Source organism: Brienomyrus brachyistius, chromosome 3 (assembly GCF_023856365.1).
Source record: "Brienomyrus brachyistius isolate T26 chromosome 3, BBRACH_0.4, whole genome shotgun sequence".
NCBI lineage: Eukaryota > Metazoa > Chordata > Actinopteri > Osteoglossiformes > Mormyridae > Brienomyrus > Brienomyrus brachyistius.
The window spans coordinates 16,208,973-16,225,976 of record NC_064535.1 but is presented as its reverse complement, the minus strand read 5'-3'; positions in this window follow the sequence as shown (position 1 = coordinate 16,225,976).

Genomic DNA, 17,004 nt, shown 5'->3' with positions numbered 1-17,004 from the left:
TCTTGGAAGCCTGTGTTGACTGGGGGCAGAATGTGCAGGACACAGTAATATAGCATTAATTCATTGTAAGCTATGGGCTGTGTAATGCGCCTGCCACCTTCACCAGGCTGATGGGCAGACTGCTGGTGGGCGTCTCCTGTCAGGAGTGTCTGGTCTACCTGGAGGGCACCCTGGTGCATGGTGCCTCTTTGATTCTGCCCTGAGCTCCCTGTGGCTGGAGAGGCTGAGAGCAGCAGGCCTCAAGCTCCATGTGAGGGGTGACATCCTGGGTCACACCATGCGGGGGGGTTGCATTGGGCATAAAAATAATTTTTGTTTGGTTCCGGTTTCCGACCGACCCTGTCAGTTTATGTGCTGACAGGCGATACATGTGGCAATCGATTGCTGTGACAGTGCAAATGCGTATGTATTTTAACCTCTATACCGCAAATGAAGTACGAATTAGCATATACAGGTTAAAATGCAGGATCCTTATCCAGGATGCTTACTTTGTTTTGTTTGTTTCGGTATACGGGATGTTTATCTTGTCTCCAGGAAACAGAGGAGGCTTACCTTGTTTAGGAGGGTCGGGGAGGCATTGAGCAAGCAGAATTACCCGGTCAGAAGGGGGAATTGGAGGATGCATTGCCTGAGGGGAGGGGTGAGCCTGGCCAGATCGTCCCTTGCCCGCACGCAGCTACCATTTTGGATAAAACTCAGTACTGACCGGAGCTCAGCCGTGGGATCAGCACGCATCTCCCGGCACTTTCTCGGGACTCAAGTGTTGGTCTCCTGCCAGGACTGAAAAGGGCTCCCCAGTCCGTGTGTGAAGGTGGGTGATGATGGCACGTCCGAGTCTAAATAGCTTTGCAACTGCTTATGCCTTTCATTGATTCTTGGGAATAATTATCACCGCTCGTGATAATAATTTGCATATTTCATATTGCTTTTACAAAGATTGTTGCTGTTTTCTGGCTTGTCATTATGCTACTTCTTAAGACTTTATAATGGTTTAACAGTTTAGGCCCACTTGTGGTCTGCTCAACAATGGCTAATTAAAGATATAAGCTTTGATGCAGCATACTTTTCCTCTCATAATTTCAGATAGTACATCTATACAGACGCTCCTCTACTTACAAACAAGTTACGTTCCAAACGGCCGTTCGTAACTTGAAATGTTCGTAAGTCGTTATGCAACATTATTTTAAGGGTATACGCAAGTACAAAGAACTAGGATGCTGGGAGTACGCACGCTACGCTGCACGGCTGGAGTAGCGGCAAAAAGTCGTACGAGGTGGAATTGGCGCGCAGAATAAAAAATTGATGTTGCAGAGATCGACACACATTCCCTATATAAATCCCAAAGAGCATGAAATTTTACGCAGGTGAACGAGCCCACAGCTACCCCCCGACCCGCCCATAATTATGTATATTTGCATATGTAAATATGTATAAATACCCGCTTTGTTCTATGTTTGTCTTAAACAACAATGGATAAACCACGTGGGAAAAATAAGTATTTTAGTGAGTTTGAAGTGGAGGTCATGTTAACAGAAATCGAGAAAAGAAAAGTGATATTATTGGGTGGTTTATGTAGTGGCATCAGCAATAAATGAAAGTTGACGGAGTGGCAGAGAGTGGCGGAGTCAGTTAAAAGTGTTTTTATGTATTTGCACGGTGGCCGAAATTAAAAAGAAGTGGTCGGACATTAAAGTCGACGTGAATAAACAAGTGGCTGCTCACCATAAGAGTTTTAACAGCACAAGCGGAGGTGACAGAATCCCCGGTCTCACACTTTATCATGTGAGGGGGACGCCGATGTCAGCGCGGGTGAGTTTTTAATCATACCATACTTGCTTGAATTACTTGCATGTTTATAAATAATAAGTAGGGTGCAGATGTGGTGTTACTTTTGTTTATTCTTTTTCTTTATTCTTGCAGACAATAGAACAAGAGGTGCCCCCAGTGCCGAGGACGACACAGGCGGACCATCCGGCCGTGTGCTGTCTGAAGCTGTGCTGCAGTCACAAAATGCAATAGTCAATGCTGTAAGATATGTTGCCAAAGAATTAAAAGAACTAAATGATACGCTGTGTGATATTATCCCCGTCGCCCGCTGGGGCTCCCTTGGGCTCCCCTTTGTTCCCCCTCCTTCTCTCCCTGGCCTCCCATCTTTGTTCCTCCCGTCTTTGTCCCTCCAGTGTTTGCTCCTCGTCCCGTTGTTCCTCCCATCCCTGCTCCTCGTCCTCCTGTATTCCCTCCATTCACTCCTGGCCCTTTTGTTCCACCCGTTCCTTTTCTGTCCCCATTCCTTGTCTGTCTGTCCGCCTTTCCCATCTTATGTCAGGTCCTGTCATGGTTTTTGCCCCTCTGTCAGTTTTGTCTATCCGTCCTGTTCCCTGTGCCCCATTAATGCTTCTGTTCTTCTGTTCCAGGTCCCGTTTCCCTCGTCTCGTCCGTCGCCTCCCTTGAGGCGCGCCCAGAGAGTGCGCCTTTGGGGGGCGGGGGTTCTGTTACGCCCAGCTCGTACGATCCTAGTGTGTGCCATGCCCCCCTGATTATTGACGTGTGCTTCCCTGATTGTACCCAGCTGTACCCTGTTGTCTTGTCTATTTCAGTCCCTGTTTTGCCTTAGTTCATGGTCTGTCATTGATGTTAGTCTGCGTCAGATGTTTCCTGCTCTTATTCCCAATAAATCCCCGTTTACCCCGAATCCCGCCTGTTTCCTGCTCGCTCGCCTGCCAGAGCGATCACCCGTTCTCCCGCTCTTCCAAGCGCGATCGTAACAGTGCCTTTATAGCAATCACTATGATCCCTGAATACGTGCTCTCTTCTAATTCTTCCATAAGCTATGTCTTCCAATAACGCAAGAGCTGCCATGGCAGTTGTAACAGTTCGGTCATTTTCTGCAACGCTTCATTGTTACAAATTGATAAAACAATCAGGTGCTGTACATTTGTAAACAACATACAAATGCGCACACACACAGGTATGCATAAAGCACATGCGCGCAGACACACATACAAATGCACCTGAACACACACACACTCATCCAGAAACAAATGAATACGACCTGCCAAATCCACCCTTGGAGTCTGCATAAGGCAATTAGGTAATGTCACGCCCGGCTCTTACGAGCCTCATGTGTGCCACGCGCCTCCCTGATTATCCACGTGTGCTTCCCCGATCGTACCCAGCTGTACCTTGTTATTTTGCTCCGTCTTGTCTATTTGAGTCCATGTCTTGCCTTAGTTCTTGGTCCGTCATTGATGTTGGTCGATGTCCGTGCTAGTGCTCTGTCCTGATTGCTCAATAAATCCCCAGTTTCCCCCCGTACTTCACCTGCTTCCTGCTCGCTTGCCTGCCTGTGCGATCACCCGCTTCACCAGCGAATGTGACAGGTAATGGTTATTATAGGTAATTCCTATCATTCATATTGTCAGGGGTGCGGGTGTAGCGACGGGCAGACAGGCGGGCAGGAGGCAGGGAAGGACGAGGCGAGCAGGCAGAAGGTGGGGAAACTGGGGATTTATTACGGGATGGATGACTAACACCAGCAAACATCAGAACTAACATCAAACATCAATGACCGACCACAGGCAGGGCAAGACTCAAATACACAAGATTGGGCGAAAATAATAGGACACAGCTGGGCAAGATCGGGGAAGCACACGTGGATAATCAGGGGGGCGTGGCACACACGAGGATCGGACGAACCGGGCATGACAGAACCACCACCCCCCTCCCCCCCCAAACGCCCCCGGAGAGCGCGCCTCAGGGGAGGCGACGGACGGGACGAGGGACATAAGAACAGAACCATTAACGGGACACAGGGGACAGAACGGATAGACAAAACAGGCATAGGTACAGGAAGTAAGACAAGACCTGAGCAAGGACAGGGAACGCGGACAGACAGATAAGGAAAGGCGACACTGAGGGAGTCGGAGGCGGGACCGAGGCAGGGCGACGAGGCTTTGGAGGGGGACCTGCAGGCGGAGGGGGACTGGAGCTGGTGGGACTGGAGTGGGCACAGGGACAAGAGTCAAAGGGGTTACAGTCACAGGTGCGGACGGAGCCGCGGGCGGAGGCAGAAGGACTTTTCGCTATGCTGTGTTTCCGGATTTAAACCAAGAGTAGTAGCAGCCCCATTAAACGGGAGCGAATTCACACCACTCTAGGAAACCATAGTACCAATGACTTGTCACTGGGTGCCGTCCATTTACAAAACCAAGCAGAAACGTGCGTACGCCATGTGTGGAGCTGCCGTGAGAATGTGCGTAGCCGTACGCCAAGTTTCGTTTTTATACATCTCGACGTGAGCGTTTAAACAGACGTACGCAAAATTTTCGTGCGTACGCAGCGTTTATACATGAGGCTCCAGGTTTGGACTGATTTCAAAACTGCTTGTGAAGCCTCAGATTACAGTAAACAATTTCACCCACCTCAACCAAGGGCACAGCAGTGTAGTCCTTTGTCACACCCAGCCTCTTACTCAAAACCTGCCTTTGTGTGATGCCTTGTCCTGTTTGCATTCTGTACAGCTGTATTAAAGTATATGACAATGCATGTACACAGCTTGTAAAGAGTTTTTACACAATCCATAGAATGTCACTTCATGGCACCTGACAAGGTCTAATACTGGGTTTCTTACAGACAGAGTACAGCAAGCCAGCAGGGACTAGTGTGGAGTTTTGGTCACTGAATGTCTTTCGTTAAGCTCCGCCCATAAGGAGAAAAGCAGGACAAACATGATCATCAGTCAGGGTTGATTCTTCCTGAGGTACAACACACCGTCTGAAGAGGCTCCTGCCCGCATCATTCTGAAGGTGAGCTGCTTCAGCTGGCCTGTTACCTCCGCAGCAGGTTGAATTTTCCCAAGACCAGTGACAGAACATGGGCTGATGGCCTCCTCTCGTTTATAAGCATCTATGATCCTGCATACTGTTTGTGAGCCACTTGCAAAAAGCGCTAACACTGGAGTTTTACCAGTTCATCCACATGACTGGATTCAGGACAAGCAGCTGTAAGATGGATGGAAAAGCTTTTATCCTTAAGCATCCACATTGCAACCTGAACCAATACTTTACTCATAATACATTTTTAAATTCCCATTTAATAGAATGATTTAGCAGATCATGAGAATTATTGAAATATTGCAGGGTTTGGTTCACTTTTGACTGTTAAGGTGGTGCAAAAACGAATCGGAGCAGAGCAGCGTGCAGTAAATGAATGTGGTCACAAGAGGGTGCTGTAGAGACATGTTGCCTAAATTAACATCATGTAACCTTCCTTCATTCTTTCCTGTTCTCCAAGTTATCTGATCAAGGAATTAACTTCCCTTTCCATGAATTGAATCACCGATTTTTTTTTTTAAATAACTTGATTCTTTCAAAAGCCTTTCGTAAAGACAAGAAGATGGTGTGCATTTATTTTATAGTTTGTTCACAATTATTTCCAGTAGATGGCAGCAATAAGCAGTAAGTTTTTGCTCTTCTTCAGGTGTTCAGAAACTGTGCCAAAGTAAGTGTTTAACCGACTAGACTGTAAAAAAAGACTGATACTGAAACTGTCTGTGTTTCAAACTGAAAGTTTAATTTATTTTAATGTTCTATTTAAATCACAGAGAAAAGCTTTCAGCCTCCATATATAAGAACACTGCCATCATAGTGTCATCAATAAAATTAAGCTCATAACCATAAAGAGTCCTGAATGTTCTGTAATGTTGGGACACATTAAGAAAACGAGGAAAACCAGAGGTTACTGAAATGCCCATGATCTGCACACAGTCACATGCAGAGTTTTCCTGTGTTTTAGCCCTTTTAGAAATGTACACACATGATCTATACTGCAGCGCTCGACAGTCTCTGGCATCGTGGCAGCAGGAGCAACACGAGGCAGTTTAATTTAACCTGAAACACTCTTTTATGTATCGTATTTTATTAAAAAGGACAGAACACAAATATCAAGCACTAACTCACCCACGCCACTGATATACTCTGCTCAGAACAGTGGAAAAAAATCATCCTTTTTCTGCCATCCACCTGCAGATTACAGTTATGATAAATTTAAAATAGCGAGCAGGCTGCTCGCTAACTTGTCAGCGTGTGGGTGTCACTTGCTAATAAATCCCTTTGATTTTATTCCAGATAGCAGCAGTGGAACAGTAAAGGTAGCAGGCAGACTGTGGCACAGGAGTTCAGCCTTTCTGTGGTCTGTTATCATTGCATCATCTTCCTTCTTTTCGTACTGAGTGCGTCTCCCCTCGTCCTGAGAGCCTGACTGCATGTGTAAGACCCCCGTGTGGTTTCTGAGTGGATCACAGCTACATACCTGCTACGCAAGGAAACCACGGAAGTTTGTATTCACATGCGTCTATTTTTGTCTGATATTTATGCATCAGGAAGACAGTAGTTTCTGCAAACCTTTTTAATAAAGCTCAAAAGAACTCTATGGCTCAAAATTGAATTCTTGTGGCAATTTTTTAACTATTTGCTTACTCTCACATACTAAGCTGTATATTGGCTTACTGCACATACAGAGATTTCCAGAAGTAATACTATTTCTTGCCGCTGGACGTCAGTGTTAGCAGCATGAGTCTCTAAAGGTCGTACCCCCCCCTCGCAGCTCTCTGCCAGGAGAGAAGTTGCATGTTCTCTTTTTGTGTGTATCTGGGTACTTCAGTGAGCTCACATGATATTAACAGCACTGCAGTTTAGATGAACTGGGAACTCTAAGTTGACTTTCGTGTCTGTTTCTGTGCTTCTGCCCAGTGATAGAGTCTGCACCAGGATTTATGTACCTATATATTAACAGCTTGAGAACTATATTACATAATATAAGAAACCATAATCATAATTGTGACGCCCGCTCCGTCCGCTCCTCGTGTGTGCCACGCCCCCTAATTACCCACGTGTGATTTCCTGATCGTGCCCAGTCGTGTCTTGTTTCCTGCTGCCTTGTTTCATGTATTTAAGTTCCTGATTTGTACTAACCCGTGTCTGTCATTGATGTTTGTTTGCGTGAGATCCCTGGTTTACCCCGAGTTCTGCCTGTCCGCCTGCTTCCTGCCTGTTCGATCGCCGCTCTGCCCGCGATCGCAGCGTATCTCCCGTGACAATAATAAACAAGTAATACAAGTGGTCAAAATAAACAGTAGTAACATGATAAGAAAGCCATAAAATTTATATGAGATATAGCCCCCAAAATAGGCATCAGTTAGCTGACTTTCAAGTACAGGGTCGTATAAGGAGACTGGGGCCTGTTCCATACAGCAAAAGGGTACAAGGAAATGCTACTGTATTTTCATTTGTACCTTTTTGGAGATACAGATAACTTAGCTTACTATGGTGAAAGATGTGAAATTGTATTTCAGTGAACTAATTGACATTAATTATTGACTTTATTAAGTATTGTTTGTCAAAGCTGTTTATTTGTTCTGTCCTTTTGTGTGGGGATTCACTCACATGCCCTGGGACTGTGATCGGTGTCTCGTGTCACCTGAGTATAACATCTCCACTTCTGCTTATTGTTGTTTATATCCTTACATGGTTACATTTGAGCTGATTCAAAGCCAGCAGCAAACAACAGAAAACTATTCCATTAATGGTTAATATCTATTAATTTAATCATACTTTTACTAAATGTGCGCCATACTGGTAAGTCTCTTCATGCCTTCTCTGACTGCATGAATTTTACCTTTAACTCCGGCTGCCAAAGGGCCACTGGAGACAGATAATGACACTTACTGGCTGTGGTGAGCAGGATCAGGGATTAGAGTGATGAACACGCAGACCTCCATCTTCATCAGGACAAACCAACTTTCCTCAGAGCAAATCTGCTACGGCAAGATTCACGCTCTCAGTTTGAGTCTCTTTGTATCGTCCTGCCCCTCAGAGAGGACACGCCCCCACCCACCAGTCACACACAGAACTGCCCTATCAAAGGAAGTTCTGTAAAGCCCCAAGTAGGTGCAGTGACAAATCAGAACATTCATGTTCTCATTTACTCCAGATATAGTCAGCAGCAGTAGTGTTAGTCAGCATTCAACCTCTTAAGCAGAAGAACCTATTGAGTTAAAAAAATATATATATATATACTTTGAGTTTCCTCAGGATCAACCACACTGACGGGCACTAGCTGCTGATAGAAGACAATTGCCCCTCATTGCAGCTGGAAGTCTACACAGGGGAGAAGGTGCTGGAGGAGGAAAAGAGAGAGAGGCAGCTGTAGATGCATGGGCTGCCTGTGGGAATCTTTGAGGATGGCTGCCCTGAAGAGACTGCTGTTGCCTCTCTGCCCCCATTTGTAATTTTTCTCCATCCATCCATTTTCAATACTCAGGATGGGGGCCAACCTCTTGCAGAGCAAAACGTACAACTTTAGACAATTTGACCGTCTCAGTTAAAATCAGTATGGGAGAAATTGGAAGGAGCCTGGAAACCGAAGCTGTACTAAGTGCCAGAGGCCAGTTCACAGGCTGTGGAGGAGGAAGTGATAAGAGGGGGTTGACTGGGAGTGATCAATGAGTCCAATTGGTCCATTGTGATGGTCCCCAAGCTGGATGGATCCCTTTAGTTTTGCCATGACCTTCACCAACTGAACAAGGTTGGCTAGTTTAACAACTACAACTAGACAAGGTTATCATCCATACTGATTGCCGGGCAGAGCATCTCGATCTGAAGGGTCCTATTCCAGCCCCAGAAAAATAAGTCTGAGACTGTGAAGCCTTTTCCCCGTCACCAAAAACCAGGTGCTGGCCTGCGTAGGACTGGTGGGTATTATCGCTGTTCTGGGCTTAACGTCCATGATGCCATGAAGGAGGCATCTGATTGGTGTTCAGATATTCTATAGCATTCAAGCCATGCTGCACTTTTATCAGGGAGCCCAATGTGTGCCATGAATGTGCCCGACACCATCACTCCACCCCCCCCAGCCAGCAGTGCTGACACACGGGCTGATTGACTCTTAGACTCATGAGGTGTGATCAAGGATTCATCATATGAGATGCAGTTCAGTTGTTTATTAATTAAGTATTTCACATATAAATGGCACATCATATGAATATGCTTATACTACCAGGATCTTTTACGTCCATGGGCCAAATCTTTTTTGGCAAAACAAGCCAAGGTCCACTGCATCTGAAAAAAATGCCGGTCAGGGGGTGGGAATCGATAACATGGTCCAGATTCAATTTTACTTTATTACGAATTATTTGCAAATTTGAAATTTGACTTAGAAAATACAAATTTCCTATTATCATAAAATTAACACGTTATTTTGGACATAATATTTTGGATTATGGGATACAAAAATGGCAGGAACACAAAGAGGGTCCATATTTATGTAGTTTGACGTAGGCAAGTGTCAGGTTCCAGGAGGACGGGCAGGTTGGAAGTGGCGAAGGATGAAGCAGGCAAGCAGGATTACGGGAAAAACGGGGTTTTAATAAGGGACTAGCGAGCAGCAAAAAGACGGACTTTCCAAACATACAACTACTATAATAACAATGACCGACCACCGACAGGCCAAGACATGGACTGATATACAGAAGACAAGCCGACAACAACAGGCAACAGCTGGCCACAATCGGGGAAGCACACGTGGACGATAAGGGGGCGTGGCACACACGAGGATCGGACGGGCTGGGCGTGGCACACACGAGGATCGGACGAGCTGGGCGTGGCACACACGAGGATCGGACGAGCTGGGCGTGACAGCAAGAAACACTAATGCCTACACAGCATTAAGCCATTGAAGTGGAGTTAGGGGAAAATATAATCAAAATATAATTAATCATATAAAGCAAAGGAAATATGATAAAATACAAAAGCTGAAAATGCCAAAATGATATTTTACAGGCAGACGAAACTGTCGCAGAAATTACATTTTAATTATACAGTCATGGCCGAAATTATCGGCACCCATAGAATTTTTCCAGGAAATTCACCATTTCTCCCAGAAAATCGTTGCAATTAGAAATACTGCCAGCACATGTTTCTTGTCACAGGTGAGTTCAAACGAGCATTATATGCTTAAAATAAAACGATTTACCCATGATTTTGAAAAGGTGCCAATAATTTTGTCCAACTCAGTTTTTGAGTTTTGTGTTGAATTATGTAAAATTTGGCACCTTTTCAAAATTGTGGGTAAATTGTTTTATTTTTGTGTTGTTCCAATGCACATTAAGGAAATAAACTTGTGTATACTAGAACATTTGTAACTGTAACAATCTTCTGGGAGAACTGGTGCATTTTCTGAAAAAATTCCAAGGGTGCCAATAATTTCGGTCATGAGTGTATACAGGTATGAGAAAATCTTAGAAATTGACTTTACCTTAATAATGTAAAAAACCTTAACCTTAATACTTTAAAATCCATGAAATGTGAATACAAGTGATACTGTGGTAGATGTTGCTGTCATGAAGCTCATCTGAAAACTTCATGAACCTTTGGACAGGAGCTTCCTCAGGCAGGACTGTCAGTCTCTCCTCCCCCACATCATCATAGTCAGTCTGGTCAGGTTCAGGGGGGCCCTCCCCAGGGGGCAGTGTGGTCAAAGCTCTCTCACCTACAGGGACAGAGTAAGGGGCACCGGGTATTGACAAACTGTAACTGGGACCAGTACTGGTCTTAGCTGATGGTGGCCCATGTTTAAGTTTTTCTGTTAATTGTAACAAATGCATATCAAGTGAGTCAAATTAATGTCATAATAAAAGATTATGAATATGTAAAGAGAAGCATACAGGTCATCAAACTATCTGCAGAGAGGAGTAGTATTGGCACTTGGCTCCATTAGATGTGAATAAAGAGAAACTGACCTGGTAAAACATGTGGGCTCTGCTCTATACAGCTATGCAGCAATGAGGCTTCCATGTGGTGTCTGAGCTCAGTCACATGGTTAGATAAATATAGTTAAATATACAGATAGAAAAGTTACTTAATAGACTTTTACCTGCAGTGACATCATAAAGTCAGATCAGAAATATGCTATATTGAAAACGCTGATTGGCGTCCTGTCCAAGATGTTCCTCTGCCTTTTCCCCTGTGCTGCCTGGGAAAGGTTCCAGGTTCGCTGTGAGATAAGTGGTATGGATGATGGGTGGATGGATGAACACAAGGGGTTCAGGACAGTGATGACGTATATTATTCCATTCTTCCAAGACTGAAACAGGAAGTAGTTTGTGTGTCAGGTGTGCTGATGTTTAGAGGGTCTGCTGCTGCTGTCCTGGTGCCTCTGTGGCTGTAAACACAGAGCAGACAGCAATGTGAGCCCTGAGTAAATAATGAGAGCTGTCCTTCAGCACCATCCTCAGCAGCTCCAGTCAATGGGGAAGCTGAGCTGTGTGCTTATTTCAGTACATTTACATATGTATATAAATACTGAATTTCCCCATGGGTAAATTCTCTTTTTGCCTGCCCTATCTCACTTTCCATGAAACACATAGACAAGTGAGAGCAAGCATAGAGTCAGCCAGCAAGCAACAGCCCTGTTCATGGCCCCTAGACCTGCTACTCTATGGCCCCTGGCCCCTCCATGGCCCCTGGACCTGCTACTATTCTGTCAAGGCTGAGACTCTACCCAGTGACTCTGATGACAGACAGAGAAGTTGAGCCTACTGAACCACACCCCACCCCACACACTGCTGCCAAACATGCCCTTTGGCTTATGCATGGTGTCACACAGCTGCAGCCCAAGGTCTACATGGGTATGAGCTTTATGTCTCTAATGCTTAACCAGTTTAAGGCATCGTGGTAATAATACCTGTTTAACCCCAAGACCAGCTTTGCGCTAGCAAGCAAGCCCTGGCCAATAGAGGGTAGGTTGACGGTGATTCCCTGCCTTTATTGAACCACGATAGAGAAGCCATGTTTTTGGAGCTAGCAGAGTACCATATTATAGTAGTGCGGTATATACCGGTACAGGGGAAATAGGGATTAAAAAATAGGAAAGAAAAATCTGCCCATCCGACAATTCTACCCTAAAATTCCTGGTTTTGGGTGGTGGAGAGAAAACCAGAGAGGTTGTGATTATATTAGTGGGCGATAAGCTCATTTAAATGACAGACGCCTTCGCTCCGGTTTCTCCAGCTGATATGGTGGAACGCTGAATGTCGCTGAGGTACGGGATTGTGATTTTAAAGTTGAGTTTGTAGTTAATAGAATGAGCAAAATATGTCTCTATGTTGAATTTAGTTTTGTTTTGTGGGAAGACAGACGTGCACCTTTTCTTTACTTTTGGTTTAAAGGGAAAAATGGAGGGGAATGATTACTTGCCTGAGTTGTGGGGAATGCAATATGGGGAAAAGTTATTTTATGTATGTATATTTGTATATAGAGTGTGCCAATTTAATTTTGACTTGAGTTTATGGAAAGAAATGTTAATTTATTTACAGCATCCGCACCCAAAGCCCCCAGTGAGTAAGCCAAAGGCGACAGGGGCAAGGAAAAACTCCCAAGAAGGAAGAAACCTTGGGAGGGACCAGACTCAAAGGGGGAGCCCATCCTCCAGGGGCCAGCAGGGAGAGTCGAATAGAAGAGATGGTTAAGTGCCAAGTCACACTGTCCCAATCATAAGATTTGAGAAATAATTGGAGAGCAGGGAAGTGATGACAAGCCAGTGCCGAGTCTAGACATGAGATTGGGAAATAAGCCTATCTCTTCTGCTGTATTGTTTGTGGTTTTTGAAGTCAATTTTAAATAAAAACCAGAGTGTCAACTTTCTGGACATACAAATGATTGATCTTCAGAAAATAGTGCGTATTACTGCCCAAAACTTGTATTACTTGATGGCACTGAATTCATTGCTCTTTAAACATTGATCATGAAGGCAATGGCTTAGATAATTAACCAATAACGTTTAAGTATTTGTATGTGACCCTCTTTTGAGCTTTGTTCCAGTTAATACTGAACTATGTTCATTGGTTATATTTGTGGTTGTATAAAATTGTGTTGTATGTGGTAATGGTGGGTGTCTAAGGGGACATCAGAGGGGCTTGGCAGTCAGTTCAGGAAGGTGTCCTGTTTGTCCAATGGTAATCTGTCAGCATATTGCACATGACCATAATCCAAATTTAACTGACGGGGCAATTAAAGTGTGCAATTTTGCTGTTGAATCCCTACAGTTAATTTTTGTTTCTCTTACAAAATACCACGTTTCCTAGTGAATTCGTCCTCCCATCCAGAGCCTTCAGTACAGCCTCAGTTTTTACATACATGCACCCTCAGTAACTTTAAAAGGCCTACAGTTTTAGAAATATTTTCATACAGAAGTTCACATGTTTGAGAGTTTAACTATAAATCAGGAAATTTAAATCCGTTTATCTCATAGTTACTTATCTTCATCAGAGTTCCTCTGATCATATGCCACATCCTAAAGACCTGCGGATCAAATCCACGACACCGAAGGACTTTAAGATGGTGTGCAGTTAACTTGTTCTGTCACCATTAAATCCAACAGATGGCAGTAATAAGCGGTAAATAGAGAATTATACAGTGAAAGTAGACAGAATTTCTATTTCAGGTGTGCAGACTATGCTGTTTAGCTGATTTAGACATGAGACTGAAAATTCCCATTTATTTTGATGTTCTATATAAATGATAAAATCCTTACGTGTCCCTATAGTAATTACACTGTCATCACATACATTTTCCAAACCGCTTATCCTATTCGGTCGTGGGGGTTCCGGAGCCTATCCCGGAAGCAATGGGCACGAGGCAGGGAACAACGAAGGATGGGGGGGCCAGCCCATCGCAGGGCACACTCACACACCAGTCACTCACACATGCGCACCTACGGGCAATTTATCAACTCCAATTAGCCTCACATGTGACCCAGGTGGAGACTCGAACCTGAATTCCAGTGCTAACCACTGCACCACCATGCCGCCCCCCTGTCATCACATGTCTCAGTGAATTTAAGCTGATAACCAGAAGTCCTGAAAGCTACCATAAGTTCCTCAGTATCAATACTGATTCAAGGGATAAGGAGGATAAGACTCAGAGGTTACTGAAATGCCCGTGACATGCACACAGTGATAGGCAGAGTTTTTAATATTTACTCCTTTATCCATTAAAGCGCATATTCTGTGTTTGCATGTTTTTTCTGACATCACTATGCATCTGTTTGCCCCACATCCGTTCGCAGTCATCCACCTGCAGATTTCAGTTATGATAAACTTAAAATAGTGAGCAGGCTGCTCGCTAACTTGTCAGCATGTGGGTGTCACTCGCTAATAAATCCCTTTGATTTTTTTTCAAGATAGCAGCAGTGGAACAGTAAAGGTAGCAGGCAGAGTGAGGCACAGGCGGATGTTGTGATGGAGTTCAGCCTTTCTGTGGTTTGGTTATCAGTTACATCACCTTCCTTCTTTTCGTACTGAGTGCGTCTCCCCTCGTCCTGAGAGCCTGACTGCATGTGTAAGACCCCCGTGTGGTTTCTGAGCGGATCACAGCTGCATACCTGCTACGGCAGGAAACCACGGAAGTTTGTATTCACATGCGTCTATTTTTATCTGCTGTTCATGCCACTGAAAGAAAGATGAAACATGTATACCAGTAAGTAATGGAAACATACAGTGGTTTCTGCAAAGCTGGTTACTAAAACAACTGTTAAGAGCTGTAAATTTTCTTGCAGTAAATTTTCATCTGTGTTCTTGTATCTGCTAAGCTGTTTATTGAAATTCACAAATTTCAAGAAGTAATACTATTTCTTGCCGCTGGACGTCAGTGTGAGCAGCATGAGTCTCTAAAGGTCGTTCTGCCCTCTCGCGGCTCCTGCTCTGCCAGGAGAGAAGCTGCATGTTCACTGTTTGTGTGGATCTGGGTCCTTCAGTGAGTTCACATTATCATAAAAACACTGCAGTTTAGATGACCTGGGAACTCTACGTCAGCTTTCATGTCAGTGTTCCTGTGCTCCTGCCCTGTGATGGAGTCTGAACCAGGATTTATGTGCCCCGCAGCTTATAGAGATATTGAAATGAGTCTTTTAGCTGAATTACAGCTTCAGAAATAAAATATATATGACACGGCATAACATAATGCATGACATGCATAAACAAACAGAAACAGTAAACTGGTAAAAAATTAAAATAATCAAATTTAACAGTGGTACCTTGTTTAGGTGGTCATAATAGTTCAGTTAATAACAGTTAATATCAGATATACCCACCCATCCAGCCACCTGTTACCTACCTGTCAAGTACAGGGTCGTATAAGGAGACTGGGGCCTGTTCCATACAGCAAAAGGGTACAAGGAAATGTTACTGAAATTCCATTTATCTGTCTTTTTGAAGTTACATATAACTTTTACTGTGTATCGTGTGAAATGTATGATATTCTTTCAGTGAACTAAATAAACATTAATAACTGACTTAGTTTGTCAAAGCTGTGTATTTGTTCTGTGCTTTTGTGTGGGGATTCACTCACATGCCCTGGGACTGTGATCGGTGTCTCGTGTCACCTGAGTATAACATCTCCACTTCTGCTTATTGTTGTTTATATCCTTACAAGTTTGCATTTAGAGGCAATTCTAGGGACTCTGGGCCCCTCCAACTCGCCCTCCCCCAAGATAGTAAAATTTCTTACCATTATTTTAACACAAAGCATATATAAATTATACTAAGACCGAGATGTTAATAGACGGAAATCCTTCCTTCTAGAGTGGTGCAGTGGTGTAGAGGTTAGCACTGTTGCCTCACCAGGATTCGAGTCTCCATCCCAGCTCCATGTGTGGAGTCTGCCTGATCTCCCTCTATTATTCTCTGGATTCCCCTCACAGTTCAAAAACATGCTAGGGTTGACTGGAGATTCCAAATTCCCCATCCTGGGTTATTCCCTGCCTTGTATCCATAGCTTCCAGGATAGGCTTCGAACCCCCACAACCCTGTATAGGACAAGTAGGTACAGAAGATGTGGTCCTAGATATAGAAGTCCTTAATTTGCATTTTTGTGCATTTTTTAAGAATAATAGGAAAAGAATAATAACACAGAATGACGTAGAATGTAAAATGTAGATAAAATGAAGGGGAAGTTGAAACTACTCCAAATACAGTACAATCAATATAAATAATAAACAAAACATCCATGCAATACATGTAAAACACAGAAACACACATGCACACACACATATATTTAAGTGTCTTGTAAGTGAAGGTCACATATTGGATACATTGAACTTACCAGTTGTCACTATCTGAGCTTTCTGTTGTGTTTGCTTTTTGTGGTGCTGCTAGGAACATCAGCAGTGCACCTTTCATGGAAAATAAAGCAAATATGGAGTTTAGGTTTATTTTTAAATAGGAATATACTAAGAAAATTAAGAATTATGGTCTATGTGTAGGTTTAGCAAAAAAAAATAAAAAATATCCGAAGAAAAAAAATTATCCATGAAACATTGGAGAGGCATCATGAAGCAAAACTTGCTTAGCCAGATAACTTGTCATATTTAAGGTACCCTTACCTCTGGTTGCCAAAGGACCACTGGAGATAGAGCATGGGATTTACTGGCTGTGGTGAGCAGGAGCTGGGATCAGAGATGAACACGCAGACCTCCATCTTCATCAGGACAAACCAACTATCATCAGAGCAAACCCACCATTCTAGTCTTCACCTCTGAGCTGTCAGTTTGAGTCTCTTTGTATCATCCTGCCCCTCAGAGAGGACACGCCCCCACCCACCAATCACACACAGAACTGCCCTATCAAAGGAAGTTCTGGAAAGCCCCAAGTAGGTGCAGTGACAAATCAGAACACTGATGTTCTCATTTTCTCTATATATATATGGAGACAGCAGCGACGATGCTAGTGAGCATTCAATCTCTTAGCAGTCAAAACTCTTGAGATAAAAAAAATCGAATGTGAGATGTGGTTTCCTCATGATCAACCACACTTAGGGCCACCGGCTGCTGATGGATGATAGTTGCCCCAATTATGGGGCAGGACTGTCTTCCCCATTGCAGCTGGAAGTCTACACAGGGGAGAAGGTGCTGGAGGAGGAAAAGAGAGAGAGGCAGCTGTAGATGCATGGGCTG